The 15,559-nt window shown below is 46.9% G+C and overlaps 1 pseudogene; it reads right to left on the bottom strand.

Moving 5' to 3' along the window:
* The window catches only part of LOC121704771, a 144,363-nt pseudogene that overhangs the window by 91,076 nt on the left and 37,728 nt on the right, over positions 1–15,559 (bottom strand).

Here is a 15,559-nt window from a genome sequence, read left to right as displayed (position 1 = left end):
ACACAACACACTCACGTCTGGTTTTGCCAACTCCACTGGTTAAAGTGGAAGTTAATTGTTCTAAACAGCATACGCTCCGCAGACCAGTTGCTTGTCAAGTGTAGCTAGGCGGTCCAGCGGAGCACAGCTCTCTGGTAGGTCTTAACACATATTCTGTTTACTCTTCAAGGTCTACAGTATGTGGAAGTGAGAAAAAAAAAAGAGATAGTTCCTGCTGCAAAAAAAGGAATGTATTAACACCTCTCTAAGTGCCCGTCTAAAAAGTCACTGAGCTGAATGTCTGAGCAGGAAACAGTAAAAACCAAACTCCGGGACAGAAGTTGGCCAGTAGTGTTTTGGCGGTTCTTTGGCACGCGCACACACACACACACACACACACACACACACAACCATACTCAGGTGCTTACATCCTAATAACAGCACTGAGTGAAAAACCCTCAGCATCTCCACATAAGGGATGAACATTAAAAACACAAAAGTTCAGATAAAGCAACAGAGAGAGCAGAAGGGTCCACTGTATATCAGTGAAGCACAGAAACATGCCCATTATGAATGTTGACCAAAACAATTAAGAGTGAATATACTTTTCAAATTTGCCTTCACACTATTACTCAACACCAGTGTGTGGCTCTCTGCACAGGACGGCTATATCTTATCTCCTATATCACTTTAAGACCTGAAGTACCCAGAATGCCGTATTGACATTAGAATGGGGTTACAGCTACGTGACTTGCTGTGTAAACACAGGCCTCAGCGGAGAACTCTCCAGTAGTGTGTGTTTGTTTATGTGTGTGTGTGTGTGTGTGTGTGTGTGTGTGTGTGTGTGTGTGTGTGTGTGTGTGTGTGTGTGTGTGTGTGTGTGCCGTGATGTGATTGTGGTTGTACGTACGTTCACATCTCATGCCCTGATGGAGGAGGCCATACAGGAGGGAGCCACAGTGGTCACAGAAGGTCGGACTGGAGTATGTGTGCACCTTGAACTTGTGCTTGCTGCGTGGGTCCTGAGAGAGAGAGAGAAAGAGAGAGACAGAGACAGAGAGTGAGAGAGTGTGTGTGAGAGGGAGCGAGAGAGAGAGAAAGTGAGAGTGAGAGAGAGTGTGTGCGTGAGAGAGAGAGAAAGTGAGAATGAGAAAGTGAGAATGAGAGAGAGAGAGAGAGAGAGAGAGAGAGAGAGAGAGAGAGAGAGAAAGAACAGAGACCATATTTCATCATTTTATATTATACAGTATACACTGCTGCTACACAGGGGTGGTAGTGACCGGTGATGTTGTTCAAAGTCCCCTGTGTGATATGTGCTGTGTGATGGGATGAGGAAAGGCCAAACTGACCACAGCTGTGTTTATCAAACATCTGAGGCAATTGTGACTAACCAAACTAACAAAAACTAACAAACTCATGAAAAAAAACGCAACCAATGTTTGGTTAAAATTAAAAAAAAAATCTATGTATAATAAAGACAGATGCAACTGCAACAACCAGGAAACTAGAATACATCCATCTATGCAGCTGAAGCAGCTGAAAACTGGTGGCCTAATTCAGGATGTCCCTCCAACTGGCCATAGATGCTGAATGTGATAAGTAAGGGATAACGGCCGCCGAGGTGTCCTGTTATACGGAATTAATGGACGAGGGCGAGGGGCAAAGAACTCCCCGACGCGTATAACTGGACACACTTCGAAGGCCGTTATCCCGCTTATCACCTGGTTGCCACTGTAAAGCTATGCCTTTATAGCACGCAAAGGAAACACGCGGTTCCGTTTAAAAAGAAGCCCACTAGTTCAGCTTGTTGTACAACTTTCATCAGCCCTATAACAGCAATAGCATGGACAGTTAGCTTGTTTACAGTTGATTCCATTGTTGTGAAGCCTGCCTCCAGGCTCAACCGTCATCCTACTATGGTTGTTATAGTTACCATTTATAATAGTGTTTCCCATACATTGACTTATTTGCTTATTTGTGGCGGCCCACCACAATATCAACACTGACCACCACACAATGATTTTTCCAGGTTGTACTAAATTGTTGCATTCAAGTTAATTCTGCAAACCTACCACCACAAATAGAATTCAATTCTTTGGGAAACACTGCATTAGCATTGATATGGAACGGAGATGAAACTTTTCACTGTTTAATTTAGCAATGATGCTCTGTTTAGTTACAGACAAACACACACAGAATGGTTAAACAGTGACACCCCGGTGCAGTCAGTGTTCTGCATATGCCAGCTACATGGCTCTGAAGCATCTCTCGCTCTCTCTCTCTCTCTATCCATCCATCCATCCATCAACTCTCCCCCTCTATACTGTATATAACCCCTTTTCCCTCTCTCTACCCTCCCACCCGCATATATTTATCCATCCATCCATCTCTCTCTTGCGCTCTCTTCCTCTACATTTATACTCTCTCTCTCCCCCCCCTTCTCTCTCTCCCAAACACTGTCCATAATTCACCCGCTCCAACAGACACCCCCTACACTCCACCCACCTGCCACTCTCCACAACTTACTCCTGGCATCCTTTTCTCCCACACCGCATGTGTGTGTGTGTTGCGCTGACAAACGAGCACACAATGGGCACCGGGCGGGTGCCATCTGCGGCGGGCGAGGCCCAGCGCATTGCGGCTCTTAAGAGGAGCAGCGGAGCGGGCAGCGGCTTGAGAGTCACGGCTTCAGGGCGACACAATACAGAGGTGGGATCACAAGGAGGCCAGAGGGGTTGGCTTACATGGTGTGTACACACACACACACACACACACACACACACACACACACACACACACACACCTTCGGATGGAGGGAACAGGTGTGATAGAGGTGGACAGGACTGAGATAAGGAGAGAGAGAGAGAGAGAGAGAGAGAGAGAGAGAGAGAGAGAGAGAGAGAGAGAGAGAGAAAGAGAGAGTGCTAGAGGAAAAGAAAGAGAACTGAAGAAAAACAGGATGTACAAAGAGAGAGAAGGAATCAGAGATGAGAGAGGAAGGAGGGAGAAGAGAGAGAGGATGAAAAAGATAGAGGGAGAGCAGAATACGAGAGATGAAAGTGTGACAGGTAGCCTAAACGACAAAGCAGCATGAGCACAGTCTGTTTCCATGTTTCCATGCAACCAACTAGGAAGGCTGGCCGCCAACACCTCTCTCTCTCTCACACACACACCTGTAATCTGCCTTTAGCCCCAGAGTGACCTTACCCCAACCCTCACACCTCTCCATCCAAGCATAACTTAAACGTCCATGACCGCAATCTCCATCAAACCAATCAGCCATATGCGCCCGCGTGTGTGTGTGTGTGTGCGTGTGTGCGTGCGTGTGCGTGCGTGTGTGTGTGTGTACAGAGTGGAAGATTTGTGAGTTTTCATAGGGGTGAAGAGAGGCAGCAAAGAGAGGGACAGACTATCAAAAAGACTATCAGAGGACAGAGAAAGAGAAAAAAAGAAAGAAGGAGAGAGAGAGTGAAGAGAGCGTGAACGATAGAGAGAGGGCGAGAGAGATAAGAGTAAAACAAAGCTGACAGATGGAGAGCACCAAAGAGCCAAAAGAGATGGGGAAGCTACAGAGAAAGAGAGAAGTCAAAGAGGCAGAGAAGGAAACCAGACCTAACAGGAGAGGAAGCTGAGAGAGAGAGAGCGCGCGCGCGTGTGTGCGTGTGTGCGTGTGTGCGTGTGCATACTTGCGTTCTTGCGTGCGTGCGTGCGTGCGTGCGTGCGTGCGGGTGCATCAAATGCCTCTCAAACCCTTTCTGCAATTTCTATGGTGGTTTTTGATATTCCATTTGATGCACAGAGTATATCTATGAAATCTTAGAAAGATTAAACTTTGTCTAGGGGTACCACAAATGCATTGAATTATCATGATTTTAGGTGGATTTTGGGCATTTTCGCCATTTAACTACATGCTGGTACAAGCCTTGTAGTCATGGGATGCAGAGTCCATGCTGAAAAGTGCAGATCTAGGTTGCCAAATGTCATTAAGAGAGTGTTGGTATATCAAATATTGAAACTCTTCATGAACTACATAATATTGTATCATTTATGGCAACATTTTAGTTAAAACAAGCAGTCGAGCAACAAAGGTGAGCATTAACTTGCCGTTACTGAGATGAATACCAAGTCAAAAACTATTGTGCCTTGGCTTGGGGATTCCCATATAACTGAAGATACTTTAATTTTGAGAGGAGCCTCCATCCAATGTTGAAGTGCTGAAGTGCATGTACAGCTTTATCAAATTTTAATGCAAAGGTACTGTAAACAATCATCAGTCATCCAAGAAGCCGCAGAGTATGTGTATGACCAAATACTGCCATTTTACCTAAAGACAGATATACTGATCAAGGAATATGACAACTGTCTAAATTTTCTGAAGAATCTGTATAATAAGGCCAAGGAAATGTCAAAGGTTCCAAAAGCGAGGAGAGGAAGCAGTAACCAATTTAAAGAACACCAAGAGTTTCTGTCAAAGAAATGATAGCTTCAGCGAAAGTTCTACTAGGAAGACTCGTAGTGTAGCTTACTCCTCCCATGCTTACACGGAGCCAATCTTAGCTTTGCCTACTTTTGGGAAAGCCCTGCAATCTGATCATTCACTCATTCAATCAGCGCTAGCCTATAGGAATTCAGTGGGCTCTTTAAATATGTACCACCTAACACTGCTTCTGCTTCTCAGTACGCTGACTTTGACGTCCTAGCTCAGGCTTCCGCATGGACCTGGGCTCTCTGCATTTTTACATTCGCCCCTTCTGCCCTCAGTGGCGTTACTTGTTACAATCTCGTTTGCTGCGCTGTTCAGACCTGTGCGTCCTTCAGTCAGGGCCACTGCATGCCGCTTCATCGCTAATCTCTGCATATCGGAGCCAGTCACGCTCACGCTGTTGCAGCCTTCAATTCACGATAGCCTACTGCCGGGTCGCCGTCCTCGCGCAACTCTGTTGCAGGCCCATGTCGTTTTCGGCAACAATTTCTCAAGCTTCAGCGTCTGGTTGGTAAGGTTATCGTGCTCTCTTCCCAAGCTCCTCGAGCTGGGCTACACTCTACCCACAGTCATGCAACCTGCTTGCCAACGATATTCGGCGGGCAGCAAACAAACTGACTTGTCTGACACGGTTTAACTTTCACTTAAGCCTCCTTACATAATTCCTGCTGATTTTATAGTCCTTGCGATTTGTGCTGTAAATTGCTGGCCTGCACCACGCTGCCGTTGAACCCAACCCTGTATTAAGACCTGTTTAATTGATGTTCTACACTCACTGTGGTTATCTCGATGTCTACCTTGGTTGAGCGTCGTCAAACCAGTTGAATTTTTGTGTAGCCTCTTAATTTGCCTCGCTGCTCGTTGGGCTGCATAGGCTTTAGGCTAGGCTACTCGTCTGCTGGACCTTCGGTTCAGGTATCACTCCTTGTGCATGGCTGCGGGAAGCCAGTTCATCGTTGCATTCGTTTAATCATCTGGGATTGAGTCCCATACCTTCTGGTAGGAAGTCCACACGGCCTTCCTCGGGTGATTCTCTGCATGCACTTGCCGTTGCTCAAACTACTCTCAGCAACCGCTGATCTGTGATGTCCCAGGTATGCCGTGACGTCCCCGACGTTCTCAGCTATCTGGGTTCTCAATTTTGGGGGGTCTTACACCAAAGCTCGAACCAAAATGACGGCACGCCGGCCCATGGTCATCAATTGCCAGTATGTCACACAAGCTATTATCTAGGCAATAATAGGTGTTTTCTTTTCAATGCCCGTATTATGTCAGTGTTCATGAGCTGACACCACAGTGTGGGCTCATGCCCACATGGTTGAGCTTTTAATTAAGAAGCTGTGTCATTTGTGTATGTAACATATCCTTCTAGCGTCTTTTGTATGTTTAAAATGTCTTTTCTGATTCCGTATCGTGTATTGGGTTCCTAGGAATTCTATGGCAGGCCTCACTTTGCTCACCAGTGGGTCGCTTCAGCACTCCATACTGTATATTGGTGTTAATGGTTACCGGCTGTTCATGATTATGTCGCCAATTTTACATTTCGCTAGTTGTGGTTTAAATGGTGGCCTATGCTGGAAGTTCGTTGATCACGACTACCAACGTAGCCGTTGGCTGGTTGTTTTACCGATGACTATGCTACATGTCGCCTGTCTAACCACTCCTTCCTTCTCGCAGGTCAAACGGAGCGGTCCATCATCACTGGCAGACTCAAGTCTCCTTCAGGCCAACGCCGCGCCCTTCATGCACTCTCTTTAGACACAACGGGTCTCTGCGTGTCCATGTGATTTCAGCCCATCTAGTCATGCCATCAGTCACATTGATTGCTGACTCGAATTGCCGTTTTAGCAGGATCCTCTGCAAATAATGTGTACTCTAATTTCCATTCTCCTATTTTGCCTTGGCTGTTTTGTTTTTGGCAGATATGCTCACCCGAAGTGATCGCGCCAGGGAGGACGTGCAAGTTCCTTTTACATTCTCCTCCCAATCTTTAATTTGCTAACCCCTGCAGGTGCATCATGCCTCCCCTCTTCCGTTGAGGGGATGCAGTTCGTCAATGGAGAAGCAGTTCCACATATCACACTAACATCTACTTTCTTACAGGGATGGCAGTGCCGGTTCACGGAATGACGCAATCGTGTGGATCATGTTTCCAGTTCATACTGGAGGGGGGTCATCCCTCCGTCTTCACAAATCTCCCGAAGGCCAGCGCTTTCAAGGATATCTCCTCTTGTAGCACGGCTTAAAACTAGCCTTCCTAATCCCAGCACTTATCACCTGTCTAGAACTGACTCTTGACTGTGTAAAACCGGCACTCACTGATGTACTTTTTGTTATTGTGCTCTACCTTCTAAATTGTTTTTAATTGCACTGGCATTGTGGGAGAATTGTTTTAGCTTTAACCTGTTTGCCGTCGCGTTGGTCTAGGTTGCCCTAGACGCTGGTTGCCCAGCTCACTGTCCAGGTTGCCTTGGACGCCGGTTGCCCGGCTCATGACTCTCGTCTAGGTTGCCCTAGACGCTGGTTGCCCAGTTTGGTCCAGGTGGCCCTGGATGCCGGTTGCCCGGCCGTCATGTCTGTCTGGGTTGCCCTGGACGCTGGTTGCTCATGGTTCAGGATACCGCTATACGGTCAATGTTAACTGCCTGATTCCGGACTTCGACGCAATTGGATGACACTACGTCTGTCATCTGTTTAGATCGCCTCTGGCCCGCTATATCAGCTACACAGATATTGGTTCCCTGCGATGCAAGGGGCAAAAGTTACGTGCATCATACTCCTTGCCAGACTCGAGTCTCTCCCTGAGCAAACGCTTCCGTGAGAACTCTGGATTCCCAGGGTACATTGTCAGTCGCTTTGATTAAAAATGTCCTGGCCACATGGAATGTCACGTGAATGCACACCCCTCCACTCACTCAGGGGCCAGTGCTTGGCGCATGACTGCTATAATTTCTGCATCCAGTTGGGCGATATGTATTGCTTATTCTCTCCTCATTGCTACCTTTACTCATTGTCTCTCCAGCAGCCAGTTCTAAACTGTACTATCCTGCCACAGTGGTGCAGTTGGTATAGCAAGCTCGCGTTAAGTCATTCTCAGAGCTCCTCTGCACTCTGAGATGCATAAGCACCATGGTGGTACCCCAGCACTCATCTGTTCGTTGTCTCGTCATATTTCAGTTACATATGTTTCTTCCTCCTGTCACATACAGGCATGAATTGTCCTGAAATCCTTTGTCTACGTCGCAAGGTCATGCTTCCCTCGTATTACTGATGCTGCTCATCTTATTTTGGGGGGCTTTCCAAGAGCAGGTGCTAAGGTGTAGCTCACACGCATCCATCTTGGCCTTGGGTCTGCAGCTCAATGCATTCATCTCACTCTAGCCGCTGCAGGTGAGCTATCGAACCAGAACACACATCTGGCTTCACAAGCACTAGTCTTCTACAAAACTAGTCATAATGCTTATCTATCCTAAATATTAAACCACATGACTTTGATGCGTATATACTCAAGCACCCATATCAACTAACTCATTGCTCCGGTCCCAAGCATCTGCAACCACAAGCATTGATCCTGAGTACATCATGTTTAACCTTTTAACCCTAACCATGTTTTGCTTCCCTGGTCCCCGTTCACTACCTTTAAACTCCGGCTCACACTTTACCTGATTTTCAGCAGCCATCTAGCTAACGTGCTGCTTAAATGTAACCTCTCTTCAGAGAGGTTCACTTCTCACTCATTCCGCATCGGCGCAGCCAAGACTGCCGGCCAAAAAGGGCTATCCACGTCATCCATCAGGATGCATCAAACTAACTCTTGACATTTTCGATGCTCAGAAGTTGCTCTCCCATGTTAACTCAGGTACCTCATTTTACCTTCACAAATCCTGGTGGCGGTGGTTAAATTCTGGCATTCGCCTTGCACTAATCGCTGAAACATATTGGGGCCCAGCATGCCGGGAGCTTGTGGTGATTTAGTCTCAGCCATGGGCATGTTGCCCTTTTCACTGGTTGCCCAGCTCGTTCGACGCTTATGGTTCAGGTCACTTCTCGCCGGTCGCCCGGCTTGTGATGCACGTCTAGGTTGCACTAGACACTGGTTGCCCAATTTGGTCCAGGTTGCCCTGGATGCCGGTCGCCCGGCCATCACATCGGTCTAGGTTGCCCTATACGCTGGTTGACCAGCTCATGGTTCAGGTCGCACCGTACGCCGGTTGCCCGGCTCGTGACGCTCGTCTAGGTTGCCCTAGACGCTGGTTGCCCAGTTCGGTCCAGGTTGCCCTGGATGCCGGTCGCCCGGCCGTCACGTTGGTCTAGGTTGCCCTAGACGCTGGTTGCCCAGCTCACTGTCCAGGTTGCCTTGGACGCCGGTTGCCCGGCTCATGACGCTCGTCTAGGTTGCCCTAGACGCTGGTTGCCCAGTTTGGTCCAGGTGGCCCTGGATGCCGGTTGCCCGGCCGTCATGTCTGTCTGGGTTGCCCTAGACACTGGTTGCCCAGCTCATGGTTCAGGTCGCGTCGTACGCCGGTTGCCCGGCTCGTGACGCTCATCTAGGTTGCCCTAGACGCTGGTTGCCCAGTTCGGTCCAGGTTGCCCTGGATGCCGGTCGCCCGGCCGTCACGTTGGTCTAGGTTGCCCTAGACGCTGGTTGCCCAGCTAATGGTCCAGGTTGCCTTGGACGCCGGTAGCCCGGCACGTCTCGTGGTCTAGGTTGCCCTAGACGCTGGTTGCCCAGCTCGCATAAGCACTAAAGTCCAGGTTGCTCTGGATGCCGGTGGCCTGGCTCGTCACAATGTACTAGCTTGCTAGTCACTGGGCGCCCAGATCGTGAAGTGCTTATGGTCCAGGTTGCCCTGGACGCCGGTTGCCCGGCCGCCGCATTGGTCTAGGTTGCCCTAGACGCTGGTTGCCCAGCTCGTCAAGCTTCTAAATCCCACTAAAGCGAAAGCATGCTGCGGGCCCCACTACAACCCTAGGTTTATGGTTAACACCTAGCTACTTTAAAATTCTGTCGGCGTCCTGGCACAACGTCTTCACCCCGGCCCAGAGTCATGCTGTTTAATTCATCTTGTATGTATACTAATGTCTCTGCTCCTCTCAGAACCAGATTACTGAGTCACCGCCCTGGCGGGCATCACTCATCCTTTTGGGGGTAGGCTCCCCGCCCCTGCCTTCATCCATCGGCAGGAGACGAGATCCGCTCATCGCTGGACGGACCCGAGACGGGGCCTACGCCAAAGACTGTTACCTATTCAGGACTCAATCATGCTTGCATCCAAGCCGTTCCTTTACTAATTAAATTGTTAACTGATTCTATTCTGTCTACTGAGTCTTTCTGGTAGAAATGATAGCTTCAGCGAAAGTTCTACTAGGAAGACTCGTAGTGTAGCTTACTCCTCCCATGCTTACACGGAGCCAATCTTAGCTTTGCCTACTTTTGGGAAAGCCCTGCAATCTGATCATTCACTCATTCAATCAGCGCTAGCCTATAGGAATTCAGTGGGCTCTTTAAATATGTACCACCTAACACTGCTTCTGCTTCTCAGTACGCTGACTTTGACGTCCCCTCCACCTCCCCTCCAGCCACCTCTGCCAGCAGTCCACGTCCATCGGGCACGGTCTGCCTACCACATCATCTTCCTTCAGCCACCGCCACCAGTTGGTCCCCGTCTCGTCGTGGGGGGTAGGCTCCCCGCCCCTGCCTTCATCCATCGGCAGGAGACGAGATCCGCTCATCGCTGGACGGATCCGAGACGGGGCCTACGCCAAAGACTGTTACCTATTCAGGACTCAATCATGCTTGCATCCAAGCCGTTCCTTTACTAATTAAATTGTTAACTGATTCTATTCTGTCTACTGAGTCTTTCTGGTAGAACTGCCAGTTGTGGCACCAAGAAGCAGAAAAGTTCAGAGATTAAGAAGATAGGGCTTTTCTAGAGTCCATGAAGACAGACAGGAAGGCATGTTGGTCAGGAGCAGACGTGCCATCTCAAGGCAAACATAACAGGAAATAAATGAGAGAAGAACAAGAAAGGAGAAGAAGGGAGAAGGAGGAGCTGAGAAAATCTCAAAAAGAAATAGTAGGCAGTGATATTGTTGAGGAGGTTGAACATTTTCCAGTTCCAGAAACTTCTCAAGTTGATCCTGACTTTCAAGGCTCCATTCAGTTATACCACACCGCAGGACAAGGAAAACTGGAGACCCAAAACTTTGCCCAATAATTTTGCTGCCTGTCATTTCTCTTATGAAGAGGGGCAAAATATCATCATCATCAATATCATCACAATTCATGTCTAAAATAGTGGAGATTGGAGGCACATTAGAGGACCCTTACCATAAGGAGGAACGATGTGCTGTGTTGGTGTCATGTGAACATGGCACAAAACTTTTGAGTGTGATGCCACTTCAGGAAGTTGGCAAGGGTGAGACTGGAAGAAACATTGCTGAGAACATAGGGCAGCTTTTGGAATATTGGCAGTGTACTGATGCAATTGCTGCAATGGTGTTTGACACCACTACTAAAGACTGTATAATTATGTTCCAAATAGTTTAGTTTGTGTTGATATGTTATCAAGAATTTAATAATTTTGAAAATTAGAGATGCTAAGGAAAGGAGTTTGTGCTCAATACGGATTAAGTGCTAGGGAAAATGTACAATGTTCACTAACAAATGTAAATACTAGACATACATGTATTGAATTAAAAGTTTCAAAATGCATGCAGCTGTTATGTTTTTTTGTAAACAGAAGCTAGATATGTCATTAATTGACATTATTAAGTTTAAATGTAGTGTAAAGAAGATTATTGGAAAATAACCAAAATCGGCCATAAAATATGAAATATTGTCAAAATAAAGGTGCATTGTGGTACCCCTAGATCATTATCAATCTTCACCAAACTTCATATTTAGTATTTATTTATCAGATGGCATAATATTATTCACCATAGAGAGTTTTTGAGGGAAAAAGGGGCACTTGACTGCGTGTGTGTGTGAGTGAGAGATAGAGAGAGAATGAGAGAGAGAGGGATACAGTGTGATGGCGGCAAGTGAAGGCCGACTGATATTATTGGTTGATATTAGCAATTTGCGGACCTATCGGTATCTGCATTTATAACGGTGGATAATTATTTTTACATTAAGTAAAGGAAGGCCAGCTGCTGATCCTTCATCTAAATTTCCAGGATGGTCTTTCAATCTTAGGATTAAGCTATGTCTACCAGTAAAATAGTGTTAGCATTGGTTGAGTGGTGGAGGCTAACTTGTATTTGTGAAATATAAACGTGGTTATACCGAGTAACTTAGCAACAGCACTATAATTTTCTCTTTCGACTGTCATGCTTTGTCAATTTGTCCTCAATTTTAGATACAACTTGTCCTCCTTTACAGAGTCTGGTTGGTGGTCACCCTATTTCATAGCCTCCACTTCCCCTTTTAAACACAAATTATGACTATCAACTGGTCTTTTCAATGTATTTCGCACAGAACCGCTCGCCTGAAGTGGAAAAAATAGGCATCCCTACAATTCTCTAGCTGGGTCATGCAGTGCAGTTGGAGCCGTGGCTGAGAGTGGATATGCCAGGGGCAGTGTGGCTGCTGTAAACTGTTGACATGGGTGCCGAAATTAAAATTATGCAGACGCAACGTAGGCACTGTGTACAAGCCATAAGTCATATGAGAGTATGGATATTGTGGCATCCGACGCGTTTTCGCTCGGATCCACTTTGGCAAGAGTAGACAGAGGTCTTGTACGCGTAGGTATCGTTATTCTTTCAGTATTTATTATGTTCGGAAGCATACGTTACATAAATTAGAGTAGGCTACGATCACGACCACGGTCAAAAAACTATCTTCCTCTACTCCCGCCAGCTCATTCAAACTCATCAGCTGCTTCACCTGTGTGTGCGTATCTAAGTAGGCGGAGCAGAGGCACCCAATCCGTGCCCACAATCAAGCACCCTGTGACACAAATGCGCTACATATTACAAACTATAAAATAATCTTACCTAAATTATACTCATACTAACTTATGAATTACAAATAACTTGAATAGCAGAAATGGCTCCAACAATGGACGTTGTCTTACATTGACATTTTTCATGGCATTGGTGTTTATCAAAAGACCTGGCGCTATTATTCATAATAATTATTATCATTTATTATGAGCCTTTCATTAGAATACCAGACAATTAGTCGCCTGGGTTTCCCCATGTTGCCTTATGCGCACAATTTTATTCACGCTGCTAGGCAGCCTGGATTCCAGGAACTTTGTTTTCACCTCAAGAAAGGAACCAATCACAGAATGGAGGGGGGGGCAGCAAGACAATGACGACACACCGAAGCGGGTATGAGCTACGTACAGACGCATTTGATAGACATTCCTAGCGCCCAATAAACGGCTCTGGGCATTCGTAAACCACATTTCAAATACCAGAAAATTAATGTGTAGTTCCCAGACCCCATCTCAATGCGATGAGGTTTGGCTTAGTGGACATGATTCAGTTCAGCTTTTAGGGTGAACTCTCTAACATGCTGAGAACATGCAAACACCAAGCACAGCATAGCACTTCCTGTGTTAACTTTACAGAGAAAGAGAAAGAGAAAGAGAGAGAGAGAGAGAGAGAGAGAGAGAGAGAGAGAGAGAGAGAGAGAGAGAGAGAGAGAGAGAGAGAGAGAGAGAGAGAGAAAGAAAGAAAGAAAGAAAGAAAGAAAGAAAGAAAGAAAGAAAGAAAGAAAAAAAGAGAGAGAGAGAGAGAGAGAGAGAGAGAGAGAGAGAGAGAGAGAGAGAGAGAGAGAGAGAGAGAGAGACATAGGGCTGGTTAAGCTTATCTTACACTTTCGTCTAGGGTTTGTTGTTAATGTTGGTGCCGGGCAGGTGTTACGGGGGCGCTTGATGTTTCTTCACCTCTGACGTGGGAGGGTAAAAACAAGAGGTGTGTGTGTGTGTGTGTGTGTGTGTGTATATGTATATCTTCATTGGACAAGGTAGGGTGTCCATGCACACATCCCAGGAGAATGCATAATTGACATGCACAGACCTTTGCACAGGCCTTTCCCTGATCCAGACAGACACGTTTAGCCTGCTGTGAAGACCTCTTAAATGTGTCAGACAAGTCCTGACAGGCCAATGAATTTTTACACGTCTTTGCAGGAGAATTCCACCTGAATCACGGATACATTTCTCACATAGAGGGTGTGTGTGTGTGTGTGTGTGTGTGTGTGTGTGTGTGATTTCCAAATCTGTTCAACATATTTGTCCATATGTGTATGTAATTGAGCTTTGGCGATAATGTTGCTAAAACATTCAGACCAATAAAGCTTTCTTGAATTAATGAGAGAGAGAGAGAGAGAGAAAAATCACACATTTTATCTCTTGATAAATCAAGAAGTGACTGAAGTACAGCATTCCATTGCCTTCGTAGCCTGGCCAAACTCTGAGGGTGCTGTTGCTTCTCAGTCACCACATCCATCTACAGAAATAGAGATAACATCCTGTTCACACAGCCCCACTGAGACACCACTGAAGACAAAGATCCTTGATAACTAACTCCACTTCCAGCCTCTATGCTGTGGGTTTGGAGGCCTAGCCCCAGACTACAGTGAAACCGCATCAGAAGTGAAGCACCAGTGCCACTCGCAAAACTTGACATAGAAGATGCGCCCATTTTTTATTTTCTTTTTTAAATGTCCGAGGGGCACACACAACACTATCACGTCTGGTTTTGCCAACTCCACTGGTTAAAGTGGAAGTTAATTGTTCTAAACAGCATACGCTCCGCAGACCAGTTGCGTGTCAAGTGTAGCTAGGCGTCCAGCGGAGCACAGCTCTCTGGTAGGTCTTAACACATATTCTGTTTACTCTTCAAGGTCTACAGTATGTGGAAGTGAGGGAAAAAAAGGAATGTATTGACATCTCTCTAAGTGCCCGTCTAAAAAGTCACTGAGCTGAATGTCTGAGCAGGAAACAGTAAAAACAAAACTCCCAGACAGAAGTTGGCCAGTAGTGTGTTGGCGGTTCTCTGACACGCCTGTCTGAATACTGAAACAACAGGACTGACTTTGTCGAAGAGCCATAGACTTACAAGCCAAACCTGTAGGCTCATAGGTCTTCAACACACACACACGCACACACACTTGGTTTGGGATCACTGGTGGGTCCGGAAGAGGCTTCACGCTCCTCAGCCTCCCACACGAGAGAGAGGCCCCAAGGGCCCCTGGGACCCCGGGCAGAGCACAAGGGCCAACCCCACCCCCTCACCCCACCCAGTCAGTGAAGGTGTTTCCTCCTTTCATCCAAAAATAGCCATGCAGACGTCAGAGAGAAGGGGGGGGGGGGGGGGGGGGGCACAAAAATGTTGTCACATGAACCAAACTGGGTCCCTGGCTTTAGCATTCTCTTAAGGGCTCAACATGCTTCTGCGTCAACTCCACGGCGTAGCTACGCCGGCACTCCTACGCCGTCGTGAGCATTTTATGGCTCTGCGTCGGGTTGCTTTGCATCGCGGTGCATTTCACCGCCATAACGCTCGGTGTCGCCTGGGTCTGCGTCGCTCACCACCAAAACAAGACTGTATGACCGAAACGGTAGCCTACAATGGAAAACCCCAAAGAATGTCGTGCCAAAATATTAATCTTATTTGTTTGGCCTTTTCTTGCTTAAATTTTGTTCAAAGTATCGAGAAATAGACACAGTAAACCAACAAATAAATCTGAGGTTATTTTCGAGGTGTCTGCCAGCCAGTTTAAGTTATGTTAGCAAACGAACTTTAGCACAACTGCCCACAAAGTTCTGCTTGCTGGCGAAGTGCTAATTTCAAAACGTTACTGACATATGAACCCTTTACAAACGGATAACCCCGTCATTGTAACCAAAATATGTCTGAGTTTATTTGCAAAGCTTATGTCAGTGAACTAGCATGTTGCTAATCCCCACAGTAGGCTGCTTAAACACGGCTCTGACACGACTATCAACACACAGGACAAGTTGACCAATCACAGTCCTTGCGGTCTGCGTTGCCTCGACGCGAAGTTACAATTTTTTGGAGGTGCACGTCGAGCTACGGCGGAGGGGTCGGAGAGGGGTTCGCGACGACGCAGAGGGG

Source organism: Alosa sapidissima, chromosome 3 (assembly GCF_018492685.1).
Source record: "Alosa sapidissima isolate fAloSap1 chromosome 3, fAloSap1.pri, whole genome shotgun sequence".
Classification (NCBI taxonomy): domain Eukaryota; kingdom Metazoa; phylum Chordata; class Actinopteri; order Clupeiformes; family Clupeidae; genus Alosa; species Alosa sapidissima.
The sequence above is the reverse complement of the archived record's forward strand: the minus strand, read 5'-3'. Positions and strand labels throughout refer to the sequence as shown.